General features: G+C 46.6%; 1 protein-coding gene across 2 annotated transcripts in view; it reads left to right on the forward strand.

Annotated features, from left to right (window-relative positions):
• The window catches only part of PLCD1 (phospholipase C delta 1), a 447477-nt gene that overhangs the window by 217987 nt on the left and 207119 nt on the right, over nucleotides 1–22371 (forward strand). The window lies entirely within an intron of this gene.

Below are 22371 nucleotides of genomic sequence, written 5' to 3' on the forward strand. Positions count from 1 at the left end.
CTCTATCATCTTTGCATAGGATATTTGTATATTCAGGTCTCTCAGGATCCTGTAACCTAGATAGCTTTCATAGTCGTCACTCACATTGTTCATACCGTGTAGCGGTATCCTGTAAGCTCATCGGCTTTCCCTGCAGCTACTTGGTTTGGTAGCAACGGTCCAATGTGTGCGGAGCTCGGAGACTTGGGCTCCCTCATACGTTCTGGTCTTGGCGTCATGTATCTGCCTACTCGCCCTCCACCACTCGCTAGTGGCTGTTCCCCCATGGGAGATGTGGGGATTCTCGCATCTACTCCCTTTCCGACCTTGGTTCCTTGGTCAAGTAGAACACCAACTCCTAGTTGTTCGGCTTTCCGTAATGGTTCTCTCTTCTCCATAGGAGTTTCCTCTTACACATCACAAGAATAAACGGAACAGTGTCCTTCTTTGCTGATCATGGTGTTCAGCATTGTCTGTAGCCAATACATGTAAAGAATATTTGTAAAATATAGTTGTTGCAGGATATATGTAAGTATTTTCTACATCCATATATGTAGACAAGGTGGTTTGCAATGGGAGTTCCGCTCTGGAATGGTAGTCCTTATCCCCAAGAGCGGTGTTGCGCCCAGTGAGGTCCCACTTGCCCCGACCCGTAGGGAGGGTCTTGCTTAGCGGGCTCACTTTCCCTAGCCTCACAGGAGGTGGCTCCCCTCTGGGGAGAAGGGACAAATTGTCCAGATTGGTCACAAAGAGTAAGGGACTCGGAAAGGAAGAGCCCCCTGCACGGAGTGAGAGACGTCCGGGAAGGTGGGCACTGACCTGGTTAAGGATACAGTGTCAATGCTTTTAGTGTGCGCTTGCCCTAATTAGGAGGCGGGGGATCCATGAAGCTGCCTTATTACGCAGGCAAGCATATATAACAAATATAGGGTTTAGCGCTGTTAAATCGTGAGGAGCAACAGATGAGGAAATTGGAAAAAGATTATTCAGCTCTCAGAACTGCATGAAACAGTTGCTGGGCATATTTCCCACGGGTTTGGTGGCTGGAGAGGTGGGAAGTGGGAATTTGGAGTTGCATAAAACCAAGGTTTCTACAAGTGTGGCTTTTATTGTTTGCCCCTGCTTTCATAATAAGCGTTGCCTCCCAATTTTGTTATAACGTCAATGTCCTAAAAAACATGTTTCTGTTTAAAGTTTGTTTTTTGACATTACCAAGCTTAAGTGTACTGTTGTAACCTGCGCCCCATTCCATTTTGCTGACAGTCTTTTTGTATGTAAAATGAGTGCCATATGTCTGTATGAACGTGAGTATCTTTGCAGATTGACATGCGTTACTTGCAAGACATTCCCTTTAAGCGCAGGTTTTAGGTCTGTCTAGAAGGCGCATTGGCTCTGTCAGACACTAACATTAAGCTATTAAGTAAACTCACAAGATGGCACCATGTCACATGACAGAAAGTCATGAAAGGTAAGCTTCATATAACTGGAGGGGTTTGGATTTATTTATTTATTTTAATCCTTATTAACGCGCCAGAGCGCTGAAAGGCCTCAAGGTGCACAAAAATGACAAGCAAAAGACGAAAACTAACAGGCGTGATAGCCCGATTGGCATGGCCCTAAGATGGAATTTTCCCCGACGAATCTGCAGCTTAAGATATGCCACTTGATCCATCACCTTGAGTAAAAAGGGAACGTTGGTAATAGGATGGTAGTGCTTGGGCTGTAGGGGGTCAAGATTATCTTTTTTGATGTATTTTTTGGTGTAATCCATGCTTCTTTCAAATCAGTTGGCAAGCGACCCTCCAGGAAGGATTGATTGGTAAGCTTGGTGACCCAAGGGACGATCGTATCAAGACAACCAACCAACAAACTAGAGGGACAGGCATCACCCTTGCAGGTAGTAGGTTTCATATCAAGGATGATCTTATTGACTTCTGCGACTGTGCAGGTAGTGAAAGACAACATAGGCTTGAGAGTGGTTAGTTGATTCGTAGGGATTGTGCTAGATGAGGACAATACAGGTGAGAGTGTAGGAATAGAAGGGATTGTGCTAGATGAGGACAATACAGGTGAGAGTGTAGGAATAGAAGGGATTGTGCTAGATGAGGACAATACAGGTGAGAGTGTAGGAATAGAAGGGATTGTGCTAGATGAGGACAATACAGGTGAGAGTGTAGGAATAGAAGTGTTGTAAGCAATGCTAGCCTCCAGATGAGAGGCCACTTGAGCTGTAAAAGCGTCATGGATGGTTTGGTACCATGCAGCATCTTGGGGGAGGAACGGGGTGGGGGGACTGGTCATTATGTGAGTGTTACAATTAAAGTCCAGCAGGATCCCAAAGAGTTCCTTAGAACTTGATTTGGATTGTGTGATTTTATTATTGTAGTATGTGGATTTAGCTAAAGTCACAGCAGCTTTTTTGTATAGAGCGAGAAGAGCTGGCGATGGTTGCTTCCGCCAAGCATGCTCGGCTGCTCTCCTGCTGTGCCTAAGAGCAAGAATGCCATTATTGAACCAATGATGAGACAAGGTTTCGGCTTAATGTACCTGGTGGTGATAGGAGCAAGATCGTCCATCAAAGAGTCAAGGGCGGCTTTTATATGAGCTGAGAGGGCAGGCGATCTACCATTATTCTTTATGTCCTGGGAGGATAGCTCAGCGGTAACATGCTCACCTTGGAAGAAAAACAACATGGAGCGAAACAGGTTAGATCCCCGGGTCGTGCTTAGAAACCTCTGGGTATTAAGCGCGTTATAAATAACCTATCATATCATGTCTCCAATCTTACCTTTCAGTTCCTGTAAGAGCCTTTCAGGCGTCAGGTTTTTGATAGTTCTGACCTTAATGAACTGTCTAGGGGTAGAGTCAACCCTGGGGGGCGAAGCAGGAAAATTGATGGAAAGAGTGAGTAACGAATTATCAGACCAAGGGCACACTGCAATAGATGGAATAGAGGCGGACACCTGATGCAGCAATATCCAATCAAGAGTATGGCCCCCTATATTAGTGAGCTCCGTAACTTGCTGGATATACCCGATAGTAGCGAGTGAAACCAATAATGATTGGGCAGCTCCATCAGTGGGGATATTGGCCCAGAGATTAAAGTCACCCAACAAAACAACTGGGGCATTGCCGCCAGCAGCCCTGCTGAGTAGGTGGAATGGTTGTTCTTCAAACAATGGTAGGTGTTTAGGTGGACGATAAATAACAATGACCGTGAGAGTAGTATTGTCATTCATTTTTAGTTTGACCACTGATTCACTCATCCAAAGGATTATGTGGCGAGGGATGATATTCAAAAGTATCCTTAAGGAGTAAGGCAACGCCCCCACCCTTGGCATCCTTACGGTCAGCCGCAACAGCAAGTGACCAGAAGAAACTGCCAAAGTAGCCTCATTTGAAATGGCGTCATTGAGCCAGCACTCTGTGATAGCCAGCAGATCGTAGCTGGACTGTGTAAGAACTTCAATTTCAACCCCATGCGACCTGAGGGACCGTGTATTAAGAAGAAACACCACCAATGGGTGGTCAAGGGATCCCATTTACTTGGCAGAGGCCTCGTGCATCACACGTGTCTAGCAGGACCCCTTTTGGTCTAGGGCACATTGTAACACGGAAATAAAAATCAAAGAATAGATGCACTTAGAGTAAAAAGCCAAGGCAGAAAGCCTACCTGCAGCTGGGGGGGGGAATACCGACGCAAACCGGAAGCAAGACTGACGCAAACCAGTGATAACCAGCCTCTGCAAACGCGCCAGCACTAGCGTGCCGCCAGCAGAATGAGGACCGGGGAAGCTGGGTAAGGTAGTTTAAAAGACCTACTGGCCAGTAATGTGCATAGCGTGGAGAAATCCACTGCGCTCAAATGGAAAAAAACTGAAGGCAGCAAAGTGTCAAATGCTGCTGCGTGAGCCTAATGGCAGTCCTTACTGCCTGTAAACTAGCTTAATGCCACAAGAAAGTCTACATAAACTATGCGATCACATACACAATGCGAGCAAGATACAATCAACCGTCACACACGTGAGAGATTAGGTAAATGCATGCAAAACCACGAACGTTCAAGATTGATTGATTGATTTATTTATAGAGCGCTTTACACCAAGGCGCTGTACAGTGGAACAACATAATACAAGATAACAACAAAATAACAGTGGGAGCAATTACGTCATGAATCATTCGACAAAACAGTGCAATGAGCAATTAACTGAAGGGGGGAGGGGAGGGGGATTGGGTGAGGAGGGGGGAGGGGGTGGATTGGACGAGGGAAAATGGAAGGGATAGAGGGGAGGAGCAGGAGAGGGGGGGAGAAATCAGAAGAAGGGAGGGGGGAAGAAGAGAGGGCAGGGGGGGTTTCAAGGAGGAGAATGGAGGAGGAGGGTGTCAGATCCAGGTGTTCCCTTCACCCCTTCCGAGTCACTCCAATCCCCTTCCTCCTCACCTGTGAGTTCTGAGTGTAAGGTTCCTCCGAACCGCTTCTTCCACAGCTCTTCTTTCTTCTTTCCTTTTTTTTGTGAAAGGGATCTGCCCCAAAGGGAAGCCACCCTGACTTCCAAATAGAAGGTCTGGGGGGGCCCCTCCTCCGGTTCAGACCAGAGGGGAAAAAGCAGTAGGCATAAAAAACCCCTGGGTGATGGACTGTGATGGTCTTCAATTCGAAAACAGCAGAAGGTAGGTCTTTGTATGAGAAGCCGGCAGGAAAGTAGCATGCAGTAAAAAGTGGACTGGAGAGCCTGAGACAGACCGCGAAGCACGGTAGCAAGGGAGAGGGGGAAAGCTGGAGGAAAAAGGAAGGGAAATATGTACTAAGCTCCCTGCTAAACCTGGCGAGAGCCTGCGAGTCCCAGGGAGAGAGGAAACACAGAAAAGCCTACCTGCAGCTGGGGGGGGGGAATACCGACGCAAACCGGAAGCAAGACTGACGCAAACCAGTGATAACCAGCCTCTGCAAACGCGCCAGCACTAGCGTGCCGCCAGCAGAATGAGGACCGGGGAAGCTGGGTAAGGTAGTTTAAAAGACCTACTGGCCAGTAATGTGCATAGCGTGGAGAAATCCACTGCGCTCAAATGGAAAAAAACTGAAGGCAGCAAAGTGTCAAATGCTGCTGCGTGAGCCTAATGGCAGTCCTTCCTGCCTGTAAACTAGCTTAATGCCACAAGAAGGTCTACATAAACTATGCGATCACATACACAATGCGAGCAAGATACAATCAACCGTCACACACGTGAGAGATTAGGTAAATGCATGCAAAACCACGAACGTTCAAGATTGATTGGTTGATTTATTTATAGAGCGCTTTACACCAAGGCGCTGTACAGTGGAACAACATAATACAAGATAACAACAAAATAACAGTGGGAGCAATTACGTCATGAATCATTCGACAAAACAGTGCAATGAGCAATTAACTGAAGGGGGGAGGGGAGTGGGATTGGGTGAGGAGGGGGGAGGGGGTGCATTGGACGAGGGAAAATGGAAGGGATAGAGGGGAGGAGCAGGAGAGGGGGGGAGAAATCAGAAGAAGGGAGGGGGGAAGAAGAGAGGGCAGGGGGGGTTTCAAGGAGGAGAATGGAGGAGGAGGGTGTCAGATTCAGGTGTTCCCTTCACCCCTTCCGAGTCACTCCAATCCCCTTCCTCCTCACCTGTGAGTTCTGAGTGTAAGGTTCCTCCGAACCGCTTCTTCCACAGCTCTTCTTTCTTCTTTCCTTTTTTTTGTGAAAGGGATCTGCCCCAAAGGGAAGCCACCCTGACTTCCAAATAGAAGGTCTGGGGGGGCCCCTCCTCCGGTTCAGACCAGAGGGGAAAAAGCAGTAGGCATAAAAAACCCCTGGGTGATGGACTGTGATGGTCTTCAATTCGAAAACAGCAGAAGGTAGGTCTTTGTATGAGAAGCCGGCAGGAAAGTAGCATGCAGTAAAAAGTGGACTGGAGAGCCTGAGACAGACCGCGAAGCACGGTAGCAAGGGAGAGGGGGAAAGCTGGAGGAAAAAGGAAGGGAAATATGTACTAAGCTCCCTGCTAAACCTGGCGAGAGCCTGCGAGTCCCAGGGAGAGAGGAAACACAGAAAAGCCTACCTGCAGCTGGGGGGGGGGGGAATACCGACGCAAACCGGAAGCAAGACTGACGCAAACCAGTGATAACCAGCCTCTGCAAACGCGCCAGCACTAGCGTGCCGCCAGCAGAATGAGGACCGGGGAAGCTGGGTAAGGTAGTTTAAAAGACCTACTGGCCAGTAATGTGCATAGCGTGGAGAAATCCACTGCGCTCAAATGGAAAAAAACTGAAGGCAGCAAAGTGTCAAATGCTGCTGCGTGAGCCTAATGGCAGTCCTTCCTGCCTGTAAACTAGCTTAATGCCACAAGAAGGTCTACATAAACTATGCGATCACATACACAATGCGAGCAAGATACAATCAACCGTCACACACGTGAGAGATTAGGTAAATGCATGCAAAACCACGAACGTTCAAGATTGATTGGTTGATTTATTTATAGAGCGCTTTACACCAAGGCGCTGTACAGTGGAACAACATAATACAAGATAACAACAAAATAACAGTGGGAGCAATTACGTCATGAATCATTCGACAAAACAGTGCAATGAGCAATTAACTGAAGGGGGGAGGGGAGTGGGATTGGGTGAGGAGGGGGAGGGGGTGGATTGGACGAGGGAAAATGGAAGGGATAGAGGGGAGGAGCAGGAGAGGGGGGGAGAAATCAGAAGAAGGGAGGGGGGAAGAAGAGAGGGCAGGGGGTTTTCAAGGAGGAGAATGGAGGAGGAGGGTGTCAGATTCAGGTGTTCCCTTCACCCCTTCCGAGTCACTCCAATCCCCTTCCTCCTCACCTGTGAGTTCTGAGTGTAAGGTTCCTCCGAACCGCTTCTTCCACAGCTCTTCTTTCTTCTTTCCTTTTTTTTGTGAAAGGGATCTGCCCCAAAGGGAAGCCACCCTGACTTCCAAATAGAAGGTCTGGGGGGGCCCCTCCTCCGGTTCAGACCAGAGGGGAAAAAGCAGTAGGCATAAAAAACCCCTGGGTGATGGACTGTGATGGTCTTCAATTCGAAAACAGCAGAAGGTAGGTCTTTGTATGAGAAGCCGGCAGGAAAGTAGCATGCAGTAAAAAGTGGACTGGAGAGCCTGAGACAGACCGCGAAGCACGGTAGCAAGGGAGAGGGGGAAAGCTGGAGGAAAAAGGAAGGGAAATATGTACTAAGCTCCCTGCTAAACCTGGCGAGAGCCTGCGAGTCCCAGGGAGAGAGGAAACACAGAAAGACAAGAGGCAGGGCGCTAGCAGTTGGGAAGATAAGCCGGCACCGAGAAAAGGCACAGAGTAGCACACAAAGGGAGAAAAACTACGAGCGCTCCAACCCGAAAGCCTGACGCGAGTAGGTTGCAACGCGCAGACTTCCGGGTAGGAGCGGCTAAAAAGCGATCTCCCCCGGCGGCCTGCCGGAAGACTAGACCGCCCCTGAGCGTTGCATGGAGACGTGGCGGAACAGCTAATGGCTGCTCCAATGCCATCGGCTCCATGCACGCCAGTCGCGGCGGAGCGTGACAGAGGGATTTAAGGGAAGTGCGAAAAGAGGTGAAGGTCGTGGTAGAGCGGATTGTGAGAGGGAGTGAGTTCCAGTGCAGAGGTGCAAGGAGTTGGAAGGAGCGGAAATGGGAGGAAGCGCAGGGGGATGGAGGTACAGTGAGAAGGAAATGGTCAGCAGAACGAAGGGTCGGGAGGGGGAGTAGAAGGAGAGAAGGGAGGAGAGGTACGGAGGAGCAAGACCATGGAGGGATTTGAAGACAAGGCAGGGAAAGTGAAATTTTAGCTGTAAGTGGAATGGTAGCCAGCCCAGGTAAGAGAGCGAGGAAGAGATGGAGTCACGGGAGGTAAGGAGACAAAGGGTACGAACAGCAGAGTGGTATATGGATTTAAGAGAGGCAAGATGAGATGGGGGGAGTGGAAGTCCAAAGAGTAGAGAGGAGCAGTAGAAGAGGCGGGAAAAGATGAGGGAGGAAATTAGAAGTTTGGTGGCGTGGAATGTGAGGGAGGGACAGATTTTGCGAATATTGTAGAGGTGGTATCGGCAGGAGCGAGAGGTGAGTGAAATGTGTTGTGAGAAGGCAAGAGAGGAGTCAAAGAGAACGCCTAAGTTACGTGCATGGGTAGAGATAGGGAGATTGGAGGGAGGAAAGTTAGTGAAAGGGGGAGGAGAGGGAGGGGGAAGAGAATTAGAGGGGAAGAAAAGGACTTCGGGTTTATCGGTATTAAGAGGGAGAAAGCGGGAGGAAATCCAGTTCTTGATAGCAGTGAGACAGGAGGAGAGCTTAAGGTGAAGGTCGGTTGAGAAGGAGGAGAAAGAGAGGAAGAGTTAGTATCGTCAGCATAGAAATGGTGGGAGATGCCAAACGAGGAGATAACTGGGGCAATGAGGGAGGTGTAAAGAGAGAAGAGGAAAGGACCAAGTACAGAACCTTGAGGAACACCGTAGATAAGAGGGAAGGAGGAAGAGGTCTGGCCTCCCCATGATACGGCGAAGGAACGGAACGGGAGGAGAGGTAAGAGGATAGCCATTTTAGAACGGGGCCTTCAACACTGAAGGAGGAAAGAGTGTGGAGAAGAAGTGGATGATCGACAGTGTCGAAAGCTGCAGAGAGATCAAGGAGAATAAGGATAGAGGATTGCTTGGCATGTTGAGCAGAGAGGAGGGAGTTAAGGATAGAGGTGAGAGCAGTTTCTGTGGAATGTTTGGGACGGAAGACAGATTGGAAGGGAGGAAGGAGAGAAGAAGTAGTGCCAAAGGATGAGAGCTGAGAGTAGGCAAGGCGCTCAAGAAGCTTAGAAAGGAAAGGTAGAACAGAAATAGGTCTATAGTTACCAGTGAGAAGTGGATCGGCAGAGGGTTTCTTTAGAATAGGAATAATCGTTGCATGTTTGAAAGCAGAGGGAAAGGTTGATGAGGAGAGGCAGGAGTTAAAGAAAGTGGTAAGGTAAGGGATAAGAAGAGGGTACATCTTAGGGATAAGAACAGAGGGGAGAGGGGCGGACGTGGGGTGGGCTTTGGATAGATGGGAGGAGACTTCAGAAGGGGAAACAGGTGAGAAGATGGACATGAAGGAAGATGGAGGAGAGAGGGGAGGAGGATAAGGGTAGTCGGAGAAGGAGTTGATTTTTTGCCAGAGGGTGAGGATTTTGGAGGAGAAGTTGGCAAAGTCAGAAGGGGAAAGTGTGGAATTGGATGACGGATCCGGAGTAGGACAGAGAAGACGAGAGAGAGAGTTTGAAATATCCGACGAGGGTGGGAGGCTTGAGACTGGAGAAGGTTAGAGTAGTAGGAGGATTTAGCCGCTGCAAGACAAGAGTTGTATAGTGCATGGTAAGAGCAGTAGGAGGTTTGATTAGCAAGTGAAGGGGTTTTGATCCAGAGTCTTTCCAACCGTCGGAGAAGGCGCCGCATAGAGAGGAGATGGAAAGTAAGCCAGGGTTGAGAAGGGCAAAAATGGGCAAAACGTTCCAACAGTGCTATAATAGGAACAGGCAGTAGGATGTTCCACTACTTCCTGTCTGGGCTAGTTGTGTGTCCAGGGGTGGACTGGGAATTACAAGAGGCCCTGGAAATACTTACTGGGGACCAAAAGAGGCCCTGGAAATAATATACAAAGTGGCCCCATATGACACATTTTCAGCAAGCCCAATGCTTTTCCTATCGGAAAATATGGAAATGCCACACAAAAGAGGCCCAAGGTGCAGGGGCCCACAGGGAAATCTCCAGAGTTCCCTATAGGCCAGTCCACCCCTGTGTGTGTCAACCTACTCAATTAATCAAATCATATAAATAGATCAGTGTTTCCAGCATTAGTGTCTCCCTGCAGGCTCACAGTATTAATCGCGCTCCTCTGAAAACAAACCTGGCCTATCTAGGATTATTATTTTTTGGCTCAGTTTACAGTAAATGTTGACGGGATCCTCTTCCTTTGCTTTATGGAATCTTGGCACTAGGCAGCGTTGGAGAGAGCAATTCCTGAGCGTGTGCTGTCAGGTGTTGTTCTCTCATGCTCTGTCACTTTTATCTGCACCCCATTCTGACTTTCTGGGCGTTTGCTCGTTTACTGTGGCCTGCTTACTGGATGACTGGCTCAAGGTAAGGTACGTGTGAACACAAAAGTGATGGGTGGAAGGTTTTGAATGAATCTGTACCACTGGCGTTGCTCTGGGCAACCTTCCACACCACCGTTTTTTATCCCGTCTGCTAGGTACTACACTGTAGCTGGATATTAAATGAATGCGGTACATTTTGAACTTTATTTTCATTTAGGCAGATGTGAGGAATCAGGAATGAAACTCTGACATAAGTAACCCTTGATTGTGGTTAAACACTTTTATTGAAAATAGAAGGGATTGGGAAAATGCCTCTCTGACTCTGTCATAAGAGAAATTTCCCCATCTAAACTAAAAACTAAGGACTTGTCTGTGTCAGAATGTCCAAACAAAAACTGTCTCGTGTCCAAAGCTCTATTCTGACACTCGCACAATAAACAGTCTAAGGTGAAAAAGGAAAATGTTTTTAAACTTGTATGGTTTGGAAAAGTGTTCATAAAAGAAGAATAAATGATACAAAAAGTTCTTCAAGGATAAGATCCTTTCTCCAGAAGGTAATTTGCTTCTCCTGGATTCCACTTTACTCTTGAGGTTTTATACACAATACGTCTTTGGGCCTCTCAAGGGTAAAGGCGCTTGTACCAAAGGGTGATCCCCTTTCCCTGGATTCTTCTTTATGCCTTGAATTTTCATACACAACCATTCTTGGGCCACTCTTGGCCAACTAAACGATTTGAACACATCTGGCATGCTAATCGTGGTTTCTTTCAGGAGAGATATACCAGGTGTCCATCCGGCGATGTGGCTCATTCTCTCTTGTTTAAAACACGTTGGCTGGTGTACTCTCCTGCCAGGGATTCTGCTATTCAAACACTTGTGATTGCCTGGTATACTCTCCTACTGCCAGGGATTCTGCTATTCAAACACTTGTGATTGCCTGGTATACTCTCCTACTGCCAGGGCTTCTGCTATTCACACACTTGTGACTGCCTGGTATACTCGCCTGCCAGGGCATCTGCTCCTTTGGGGTCTTCGCCAGCTCCCAAAGCTGCTTATATATTGCATTGGATAATGTATCCTCCTGATATATCAGCATCTCTCTGTTTTGTGTAGACCTGCACTGTGTGCACTCACACATTAGAAAAGGGTTTGCTTGTAACTGGATTTTCCCTTTTACAAAATGTCCATTATTTAAAGTCGTACATGCTTGTTTGCACTCGGCGTGCTCGCCGATATGCCCCAGTGTCCCTGCTACTTCTGAGTGAACTCCCCAGCTTTTGTAGCCATTGATGGATCCTCTCTAAGGTCAACTGATGAAGGTTTCTAGTTTACTTCCTTCTCGCAGTTTCCTTTACTTCGTGCGCTTGTCTCCCATGTCTTCCACTTCACATGTCTGCTTCCCTCTTGGCTCTGGTAAGTGAAGAGCTGCTTTCTTTCACTTGAAAATGCCCAGGAGTTCTTCACTGGCTACTGCTGTTCCCGCAACGTGTCCTGGTGCAGCAGCTTTCTTCTCAGTCAGTGAGCCACTTGGCTCCACCATGCCGGTTCCAGCCTTTCCGTTCTCTGTTCATCGCAGAGAGGTGCAGCTCTCGCTCACCAGTCACCACAGCAACTGTCTGTTTCTCTGCTCTGGCTGCTTAAATTTCCCAGGCACAAGTGTGTGCTGGGAAACACTAGAGCGCTCGCTAAGCAGGTAGTCTCTTTGCTGCACATTGCTTGATCACTCTTTCTCGTCTCAGTATGTCGAGAATTCTGGGAACAGAAGTCCATTGTTGATAATGGACTTCAGGAATTCGGATTAAGCATTTTTAAAGGGTTTTAATGGCAAGTCAGTTCTGGTTGGTTGACAAGTGGAATTAAAAAAGGTTATTTCATCAGATTGGCAAGACGGACCAAAGGTGGAATATTTGTCCATAGGTTTGGTTCTTCATAGGAAAGGGAGTAGATGCATGACAACAAGCCATGAGGGTTTCGGGCATGGGGATGTTATTTTCAGGGGAAAATGGGGGGGTAGCATGTCTTGCCCGATGGAGCCATGACATCTCCCCAGAGGCTGTCTCCTCCCATGTGATCTTCCATCACATAGCCGCCCCCAAGGTCATGATCAGGTAGAGGCTGCCGTCCCCTGGCCGCCTGGTAGGAGGCCACTCTCAGGTAATCAGTGATGACTCGCTGGATGCATTGCACAAACTTATGACTTAATTGCATTGTTTCTCTCTTATCCTCTGGCTGCAGCAAAATAATAATTTACCTGGCTACTAATCTGTGTCAGATGGTGAATTTTTTAATTGGAACAGTGTAAATATTTCCCACAAATGTTAAAGTGACTGAACGTAGCGAGGGAGCCTGAATCGACCAAGAGCGGTTGGGGGGGCTCTTCCCGCCCACCCCCCAAGAACAGGGGTTAAAATGGTGCATTATATAGCCACAACGTCTATGAAAAATTGGATAGAAAGCCAGGCAGTTTTCAATTGATTTGTAGGGTCACTGAAATCCAAAAATGCAATGGATGCAAGTCGTCAACCGTGCACAGGAGCATTTCCCAATGCATTTTCATGATATGATATGATGTGTTATTTATTTATTGTCTTTGCCCACAATATATGCCAGTATAAAAACAGTTTCATGCTGGCCGTGCCCATACATTTCCATGCTGGCTGAACCAGTATATTCCAGAATTCCTATAGAAGACATACTCATTTTTGCATTGAATGAATGTATTCAGGGAAGCAAGGGCACTGCGTAAGTAAGCTCAGAGTGTAGAAAAGGGGCCTGCAATTCCAGTCTCGAAGGGCTAAATTTACTCCAGGTAGTCAGGATTTCCATGCAAAATACATCATAACACAGTGACTCAAAGTGGCAGTTAGTTACATAGTCTGTACTTATTCTGGGTGCAGCTTTTGAGGACTGGACCTTGGGACCCTTGCTGTAGAAGGGGTCAGAAACTCCTTTGAGAAAGCGAAACAAAGAGTGCAAGCGTAGACCTGGCTGCCAAATAAGAAAAGTAGACAGATTAAAGCAAAGTTGGGCTTCTGTGAAGTTATTTACTTATATACAGTAGGAACAATGTTCTTTTGATCACAAAAAACAAACAATAGATAAATCATATTTGACGGGAAGCAGTGAGCTTTTTACAATGGGGTCATTCTGACCAGGTTGTGGAGGGGAGTAAATGGAACAGTCAACAGGGACAATACATAAGTGGACATACATAGATTAAGAACAACTAACACTGGACATTTTTAAGTGCGGTAGGCGATACAGCCAGCTGTGCTCAGGATATGACCATGATGGGTAAAGCGGAAGAGTGGGGGCAGAGGAAGTGAGGGACAGACAGGTTATAGGCGATGGAAACATGTTAGCTAGCTAGCAGGCAGATGAGATGTAGGTTAATTAAGAGGGTAACTCGGGGGCAGGGGGGAGGAGGTTCAAAGTGCACTGTAGAAAAGCAGTTAGGGAGCTGAAGGTGTGCTGAAGCGCCACTGTGGACTAATGACTAATTGGGCGGAGTGGCTTGTTGTGTGCACGTGGGATCTTCAACTGGCAGTTTATGTGAATACAGCTGGTATGCCGTGCTGAGTCACGATCATGCTACACGCCAGGTCAGCAGTGATGGCATTGTTGTTTATCAGGGTGGGGCCGTGTGGGGGGGTGTGTGGGTGGCTGTCCAGGGCGCAGGTGCTTTGAAGGCACAGACCAGCTATTCACAGCCTGCACATTAAGACTAACTTCTGGCCTCCGACTGCAAGTGCTCTGCTTCCAGTTTTCTTGTTTTCATTTTGCGTGCACTTTATTTAGACAATGAGCATATTGAAATATTTGTGTTCCAATATCGTCTACTTTGACGCGTCTTCTTATTACTTGCAGGTACTTTAATTATAAGTTAATTATATATTTTTTATATGCATTACTCTCTGTATAAACTGAGAGTGGACCACTACGAAAAGACTTGCATCTTCTGGGATACATGGTTCTTATAGCAACGGGAAAAAGATCGCAGCCAAACCGCTGGGGCAAGTGTGTTGGAGAAATGCACCGGAGTATCAGTCCAAGGCCACTATCCTCAGCAGAAAGGAGAGACCGAAGCGTCAATGAACAGTGGGAGTATATTGCAATCAAGGGGCAGTGGAGTGTCACGAAGAGGTGGACAGCGGGCCTGCCACATCAAAGATTCACGGTTTTCACTGAATGCCACCCCCTCACACACAAGCAGAGTGTATATTATGGATGGCATGTTGTTGATGTTACTGTAAAGGATTGAGCTGTTGGCTGTGGCAGAAACATTTAATTGTTATTAACGAAAAAGAAAAGATAGATTGGTAAACATTTTAAATCAAATGTGGACAAAAGCATGGAAGTATTAGTAGAAAATGACCATCAAGAAAAGGCAGGGTGCCTCTTGAGTAGGGCACATGCGCCCCATAGTCCTACAGCAATATTTGGAAAGGGTTGTTGGCCCATTGGAGAGCTTATAGCTAACCAACAGAAAGGACAGGATACCTCAAAATGGAGACCCTAAGAAGGTCGGGAGTTTAGGAAGTGGAAGGCTCGGTTTGCAGGTTGGCAGGGTGATCCATCACAGAAAGCACCACGGCCATGTACTATCTGAACAAACGGGGTCACTCATTCTCCAGGGCTGTCCAAACTGTCTCAGAACATTTGGAAGTGGGCTCTCAAATGCAACATGTTCCTGTTATCACAACATGTTCCAGGGGAGCTCAATCTTTTGGCAGACTTACTCAACATACTTTCCGTTGCCCAGGGAGTACGAATGGCGATTACACTGAGACATCGTCGGCAACAGTTTCGCACAATGGGTTTTTCCAGAGATCCATCTCTTTGCGACCCTGGAAAACGCCCAATGCCAAGATTACGCCTCCAGGTACCCCCAGAACCGCTGCAAGGGGAACTGACTCTGGATAACCTGGTCAGGGAAATTTATCTACGAACCCCCGCCCCCCAACTCACCTTCTCAACAAGATTGTGCACAAGATGCACCAGGAACCAGTCACGATGATATTGGTGGCCCCCATGTGGGCCCACCAACCCTGGTTCGCTCATCTGATGCAGATGTCCCTATCTCCTCCAGTCAAACTGCCTTGCCTGTACAACATGTTGTCGCAAGACAAAGGGGCGACGCTTCACCCATGCCCACAGACATTGAACTTAGCGGCCTGGCTCCTGATGTCTTAGAATTTGGACACCTGCAGCACCCTCAAAGATGTATGGACATCCTCAGGGAGGCAAGAAAACATAACACTAGATATTGCTATTCTAGTAAATGGAAGCGGTTTGTCATCACATTAAACAGATGGGAAGGATGAAATGGATCAACAGATTGGATGAAATAGTTTATGTAGATGAAGGATCGAATGACGGAATGGAAGGAAAGACTAGTAAACTAAATGATGACCCAGACAAAATGTATGAACAGACAAAACCGAATGAATAAAACTGATAGAATAGATGGTACAGATGAGCACTCGATCTCAAGCGTCTTACTGAAAACCACCATATCACACTACCATGCTTACTCTCTCCTATACACCATCACTCAGTTAGAACACAGCAATACTATGACACATTGGGTATAGCTGTTCTCATACTAACACCCACCACATACTCCACATCATCCTAATTAAACACAGCTAGCTGAACACACACTGCTAGCCTAAGCGTCTCCTCAGGCCTAACGCAGCCACAAACCAGTCTGGATATCAGCCCACCAGAATAAAAACATATTCCCAACCACCATTCCTACCGCTAAGAAGCAGCTATCATGCAAATGCCACACCAGCTGCACACATATCCGGTGCACCCACGCACCTCACCTCAGATTAACCTAAAACGTGCTGTTGGTTTCTAGTCTGCTGCAGGCATGCTGTTGCCAAGCAGGCTGCGGGAGCAGACATATTAGCTGTGTCGGTGAAAATGGTGTCCTCTGATTTGTGGAAACAGAAAAGCTGTCTGGGTATGATATAGATTAAACTGGTTCAGTGCAAGTATACAACCCTTCTTTACCCCACAACAGGTACCAAAGCAGCTGGATAACCTCCCCTCTCCATCTGATCCGATGCACGCTCTGGTATTGGCATGAAGCCCAATTATCATTGATAGCAGTCCTTTAGGGATTCCTAGTGCATTCATATTATACCACAATCATTCTGTTATGATAGTATCGAATGCCGATGAGAAATCGATAGATGCTGTATACTGTAAGAAACTCATGGTGGCGTCAAGTAAAACAGACAAAAGTGATCACAGTTCAAGGGTGTTTATTGAACAATGAATGCTGTATGCAGGTTGGAAAAATGCCCACTCTAACCTAAATCTAAGATGGGAGCAAGCATTGACCATCAAATGAACATAAGGCAGTCCTAGTGGCTTTGTGTCAAAACAAAAAGGGCCAATAGTAGGAAACCTATTGCCAAACCTTAAAACTAATACAAAAAGGGTGTGGGATAGTTCTCAAGAAAAGTGTTCTCAAATAATATGTCAGGATGCGGTAGCCTGGGGTCTTCTTTCCCCACGTTTTGACCACGCGGTAAGGTTGGATCTTGGAACACAGTATTCTCTCGAGTTTTCCCCAGCATGAGATGACGGTTCTGTTCCAGCTATCAGGGCCATCGATGGCCAAGTCTCGTTTCATTTGAAAGTTTCTTGCCTTCGAGGACCTGACCTATTCAAATAACAAAAACAATTAAACCCTCTCTTTTCCATGGGTTTTGGGTGGCAAATTTCACCCCGGGATTCCCTCCTCTGGGCACAAATCCCCGGTTCCTTAATTATATTAAGACCCCAGATAGTCACGTTCTCTCGCTTTCAAGGGCCTGTCTTGTTACAAAATAAAGTTCAAACAAAAAGTTCATTTAACAAATGACAGCTTGTTTCCTTGTTTTACTTAGGGTAAGGATTGTTCACCCACTGGTCCCCTTCTTCTGGGCGCTGACCCCTCTCGAATCTTAGCCTCCCTCGGGTTCACTATGTGGCTTTTCCTTCTTCACAAATCTTAATGTCTTTTAAACAGTTAAGTGAACATCCCATGACAGGGTTCACCTTTGTCAACACACTGTTTCTTGGGACTTTAGACTTTGCCACTCTTCTCTGGCATCCCTTGATCGGGTTCACTCTTGCCATCTCACTATTCACTTTTGCCTTTACTTCTGGCTTTTACTTTTGCCAATCTTTGGGGTGACAACTTTTCATCCTTGGATCGCCCTCTGCCGGACTCCGACCCCTCTCGACTGTTGGCCTCCCTTCACCAGGTTTACTGTGGCTTTCGATTAGGGCGATAGTGGCTCACCCATGGGTCCCCCTCTTCTGGGCCCCCACCCCTCACTTTTACACTGTTCAATGTTTGTGGGATTCACCTCACTTACTTTTCAACAGTTTGTAGATCAAAGTCTTTCGATTGTACAGAAATTTTGCTTGACCCTCAGTATGACCACTTTGACCTATTTAGGTGGCACTCCAAGTGCCTTCTGGTATCTGTAGTTTTGCTCAAACAGGGATCGACCAGAGTCTTTCGAGTTAGCAGCTACGTGGTGCTGGTTCCTTCTGCAGCTGGTCTCCTCTCAATACTTTTCACAGTTCATTGAACAGTTCAAACTGTCCACTTTCCGATTCTCTTTCAACACAGCCATCTTCTTATCAGTTCTCCCCTCGACTCACTGGCTGTGATGAGCCGCTTGGCTTTTCTCTTCTCTTCTCTGGAGTCGAGGCCGGCACCATGGGCACAGGAGCTTCCCTCGCTCCTGCTTATCCATGTAGGCTTGCCCCATGTACCGTTGACATCTGCTGCAAGACACTTGTGCTATTGTTTGCAGTCTTAGGCTCTCTTCAAACAAAGGTTTCGCAGGTATAGGCTGAAGGGGCAAGGTCACTTCTCTCCTCGCCACCCTCTCACCCTCTCAATCCCTGCCGCCTTTTCTCCTTCTCTTGAACTGCCATGTTTGATTAGCAGTTTCATCGTGCTGTCTGCTGTGCTCGTACTGTGTTCTCTTGATCCACCTTTTATCCCTGTGGTGAAAGGAAAGGGCGTTCGAGTGTACGTGATTCAGGTTAATTGCCTGATTTTGCCTGACCCTGGTATTGGGACATGTCCGATAAACAACTCTGGTGTTAGTCCATTGAATATTGTGTGGTGTGAAAGTGTTTGTCAGAAAAGGGGGTGGGGGTAGTCCTACGTGAGAGGATGGGGAAAAGGTGTTGAAGTAAGTGGGGTACTGTGTCCCACCCGTCACCTGAGGACCCCCCATCCAAATAATCCTCCCTCACTGGTCTACCCCCAGGAACTGGATCCAATAGCGATGGCCGTGTCCTGGCCACCTGGATGACAGACTTCCAGGGTTTAGTCAGGGAGACACCTTCAGGTTCCTCACAGTACACAGTTCCTTGGCATCCACACCAAGTGTGCTTGTTCAATGTTAATCTAATACGCCTGTCAAGGACCCCTTTAATCCAGTCTGGTTTGGAGGGATTATATTGTTTACACTCACACATTCGTTATGTTCATTAAAACTTTAGCGAAGATCTTTGACGGTATCTCCAAAATCACAAGCAAGCAATAGTTACTGGGGGGTAGTTCTACATCCTTTTTTGTACACCGGCATGATGTTGCTGCCTTCTTATGAGCTAGGTATCAAGACAGTGTTAATTAATACAGCTCATCAGGTCATGTAGTGCTTCTGCCCATTCCACTACATTATTTCTGATCCAGGCATTACATGAGCCGTCTGGTCCTGCCACCCAAGAGCAATTCAGACTCGTGATGATACCAATTAGTACCAGAGTGGTAGGTACACCCAGCCACCTCATATCTTGATCAGGACACTGCAAGGAGTAAGTAATGCCTTCTGCTATTTTTCCCAGTGTGTTGCCAATATGTTCTTCCCACTCTTTACTAGAGGAACCCGATATCAAAGAATGAGTTATTGGTGTCCCTGTGATTTTCCATAGTATTACCACTGCTGGCACATGCTGCTAACGCGAGCCACATCGTCCGCTTTTTACTTTATAGGTGCATATGCACCGAGGTGCGGTAGGCGCTTTTTCATTCTTTAGTCGCTCTTAGTGGTTCACTGTTCTCTAGATTCCCCCCTCCCACTCATGAAGATTAACCATGCGCTCAATGCCTTGTCTTAATGCCAAATATTAAATTCTGCTTGTATATTCACGTCATAACGATAAATATGACTAGAGCGAATGTTACATATGATCAATTTATCCTTTAACACATTTTATGTATCTGCTCATTTAGACAAGGTATAACATTTTCAAATCTACTGATACAAACCCAATTGCCTATTCCAAATCTCCTATTATCATAAATGTATCTAACAAGTTTGTTGGACGCTATATCACTGGCTATAGCTAATTTGGGCACACTCCATCTAATGTGATTCCCAGCATGATTAACAGATATCATACAATTATTATCGTGTTCGCTAGTTGTGTTTTTTATATCAAATAGTACACATAACGGTAAGTGATCACTAACGATACCCATGTCAATCACAAAAGGCAGAACAGCCTGGTTGACAAAGATTTAGTCGAAGCACCCCGTCCATCCACCATAGTGAGCATATGGCCCTTCAGGAACGTGAATGCAATGGATGTGTTCACAGAATAACTGAGTCCAAATAAGAGAACCAACTCAGGAAGACGGTAAAGTACTGTTTTATTAACAATTATCTTAAACAGGGAGTTACAACGAACATCTGCTCGAATTCTCTCAACAACTTTTTCATACAACAGAGACGTTATACTAAAACACATCAAAGGTGACGTCATTCTACGTGGCAAAAAATAAAAAACCTACTGGGGATTGGGACTGGTTTAAGAGGAACATCCAAGTACACATTATATAGGAACTAGGATTGTGAATGGCTGCCTACTGTCAGGTGGGCAATACATGCCTAGCTCTAAAACATGTCATCTTTAACTTTGAAACCATTAGCTACATGGTTTGTCATTGGTCTTTAAACTATAAGGTCCTTTGTTACATGGACCACTACAATTGGTTGGCACGCTTGTGCCACTTCTGGAACATTCAGTTCATTTAGCAGCATATAGGCCCAGACCCAGGTGCAAGGAGATGGGCCTGCTTCTACCTCCCCACCCAATTAGCCCGCATCTCTCAATATCCCACTCATTTTCTTACTGCAGTGAGAAGACGTCCTCTTGGTCTGCCTATTGGGCCTTCGATAGCTAATTTAGATATGGACATAAACCCATCAATTGCTATTGCATCAATTGGCTAAATATTAGTATCAGGTATCCACACCCCAATGTGTAAGGATTGACATTTTTCTGCAAGCACTTTATTTCTAAAGGCAGTCAGAGTATTGCTATTCTTTGGTAAATTCATAGTATAGGTGTAACATTAGTTGTGAGCGCAAGAGAACCACAATTAGTTCAGTGACCTCTCACCCTTTTGAGACATTTAGGGGACAAAAGTAACACACTGATATTTGCTGGCTCAGCATAATCGCTAGCACAGACTCTAGTTTGTGTTTTATTCCATTCTGCACTGTTGCAAAAGGGAGATGTAGTGGCCCAGATGGGAGTCAACCTTAATAGAGTCACACAGGTTTACCTTTCAACCTTGGCCCTTGATCATCAAGGTCCTGTTTGATATACGGAGCCGATTCTCCCTCTCACCCTATGAAACCTAACCCTTTCTCTTCTCCTCCATTGCCCTTTCCCTGGCTAGCATGTAAACTCCCCCTTCTGCATACACCTCTCAAACTCTGAACTAAGCACAACCATACCTACAGCACAACAAACCGCACTACACCAGAACAACGAAACAAAGCACACATGGGGCCTCATTAAAAGTATGGCAGAGCGGGCAAAAAATAGGTGGTAATGGAATAACTGCCAATATTCCCCAATATTCCCGCTCCTGCCATACCAAGAGGTAAATCCTCCATCTCTGCCGAAAAATCAGCACAATGAGCGGAATTACCACTGCAGTAATTACACCAAAAAGTCCCTACGGACTCATAAAAAAGGGGATTTACAGCGCCACTGCCACTTGTAATACAGCGGTAATTCCGCCAGACCCTGTCACGGTAATTCAGTTGGGTAGTATTCCAGCAGATTTACCACCAGAATACAAGTTGGCCGGTAATGAGGCCCATAGTCCCGCCCAACAGCACATGGTGGCTACCAACCGAAAAACGCAACTACGCTCGGTGAACGGTGTCAACCGAACTGAAACTGCCAACAGCATATCACAGATATTGCTCTTTGCTCCCGCTCAAATCCTACTAACTTACCCTTCTCCCCTCCTTTGCTTTACAGATCCACCAGAATGCCAAGAAACAACGCAGGTGGCAACAGTGCGCGGTATAATAACTTTTAACATAACAAACTATTTTCTGGATTTCTCTGTTCTCTTTTCTTGGCCCCTGTTATTTCCTTTTTTCCCACATTAGTCAACTGCAGGCCTGTGGCAGGTTGAGTGATGTGCACCAGTACACAATGCACCTGTGCCTGCACCTGCACAGCACATAGTTTCATCCTGTGGCCTATGATTGGCATCTGCCCTCTCCCGGAAGGTCCTTGGAGATGCTAAATCCATCAGCTTTTTCCAAACCTCTCCTTGAGGTCTTGAGCGCTTTCCTGAACTGTAGAAGTGATGGGGCAAGTCTGATGTTGACGGGTAGGAGGTTCCAGAGCCTTGGAGCATAGGCCGAGAAGGCCTGTCTTCATGGGCTTCCTTCTTACACTGTCGTAATTCAAATCTGCACATTTCCTTACTTCTGGTGGATCGCAGGCCTCCGAGATGCTGAGTTTCTCAGTGAGTTTCACTCTTAGCCCCTCCCTGCCTCTTACCATTCTGCTCCACCTTTTTCTGTTCCACTGGGAAGAGAACTTGACAGAAATAATTCTGAACATACAGTAATTTATTGGCGATAGCAAAGCTGCCCTTTGCCCTCGCATTTTATTGCCAATTCATGGTGTACACTTTGGCTCTTGTGTTTGCAGACTGCCAGTGTCTGCAGCCGTTTCTGTTTTTACCATGCAGACTTGTTGACAGAAAGCTCTGAAGCCTTCAAATGTGCAGCTCACTGTAACATAATTCACTACATTCACGAGTGTATTTTCAGTATGACCGTCCTGAATATTTCATAAGGGCGCAGGCTTTATAAACCCTGACCTGTGGCCACCTTTGTCGTGGAGCTGGTAAATGATTTATAGAATATTCTGTACATATTTTAAATGGTGCAGCTGATAACTCACGTTTCTGATTATTTTATAGGGAATGGTGCCAACTGATTTTGCCCAGGATCCAG

This window comes from Ambystoma mexicanum, chromosome 2q, assembly GCF_040938575.1.
Source record: "Ambystoma mexicanum isolate Mex_15411 chromosome 2q, UKY_AmexF1_1, whole genome shotgun sequence".
NCBI classification, from domain to species: domain Eukaryota; kingdom Metazoa; phylum Chordata; class Amphibia; order Caudata; family Ambystomatidae; genus Ambystoma; species Ambystoma mexicanum.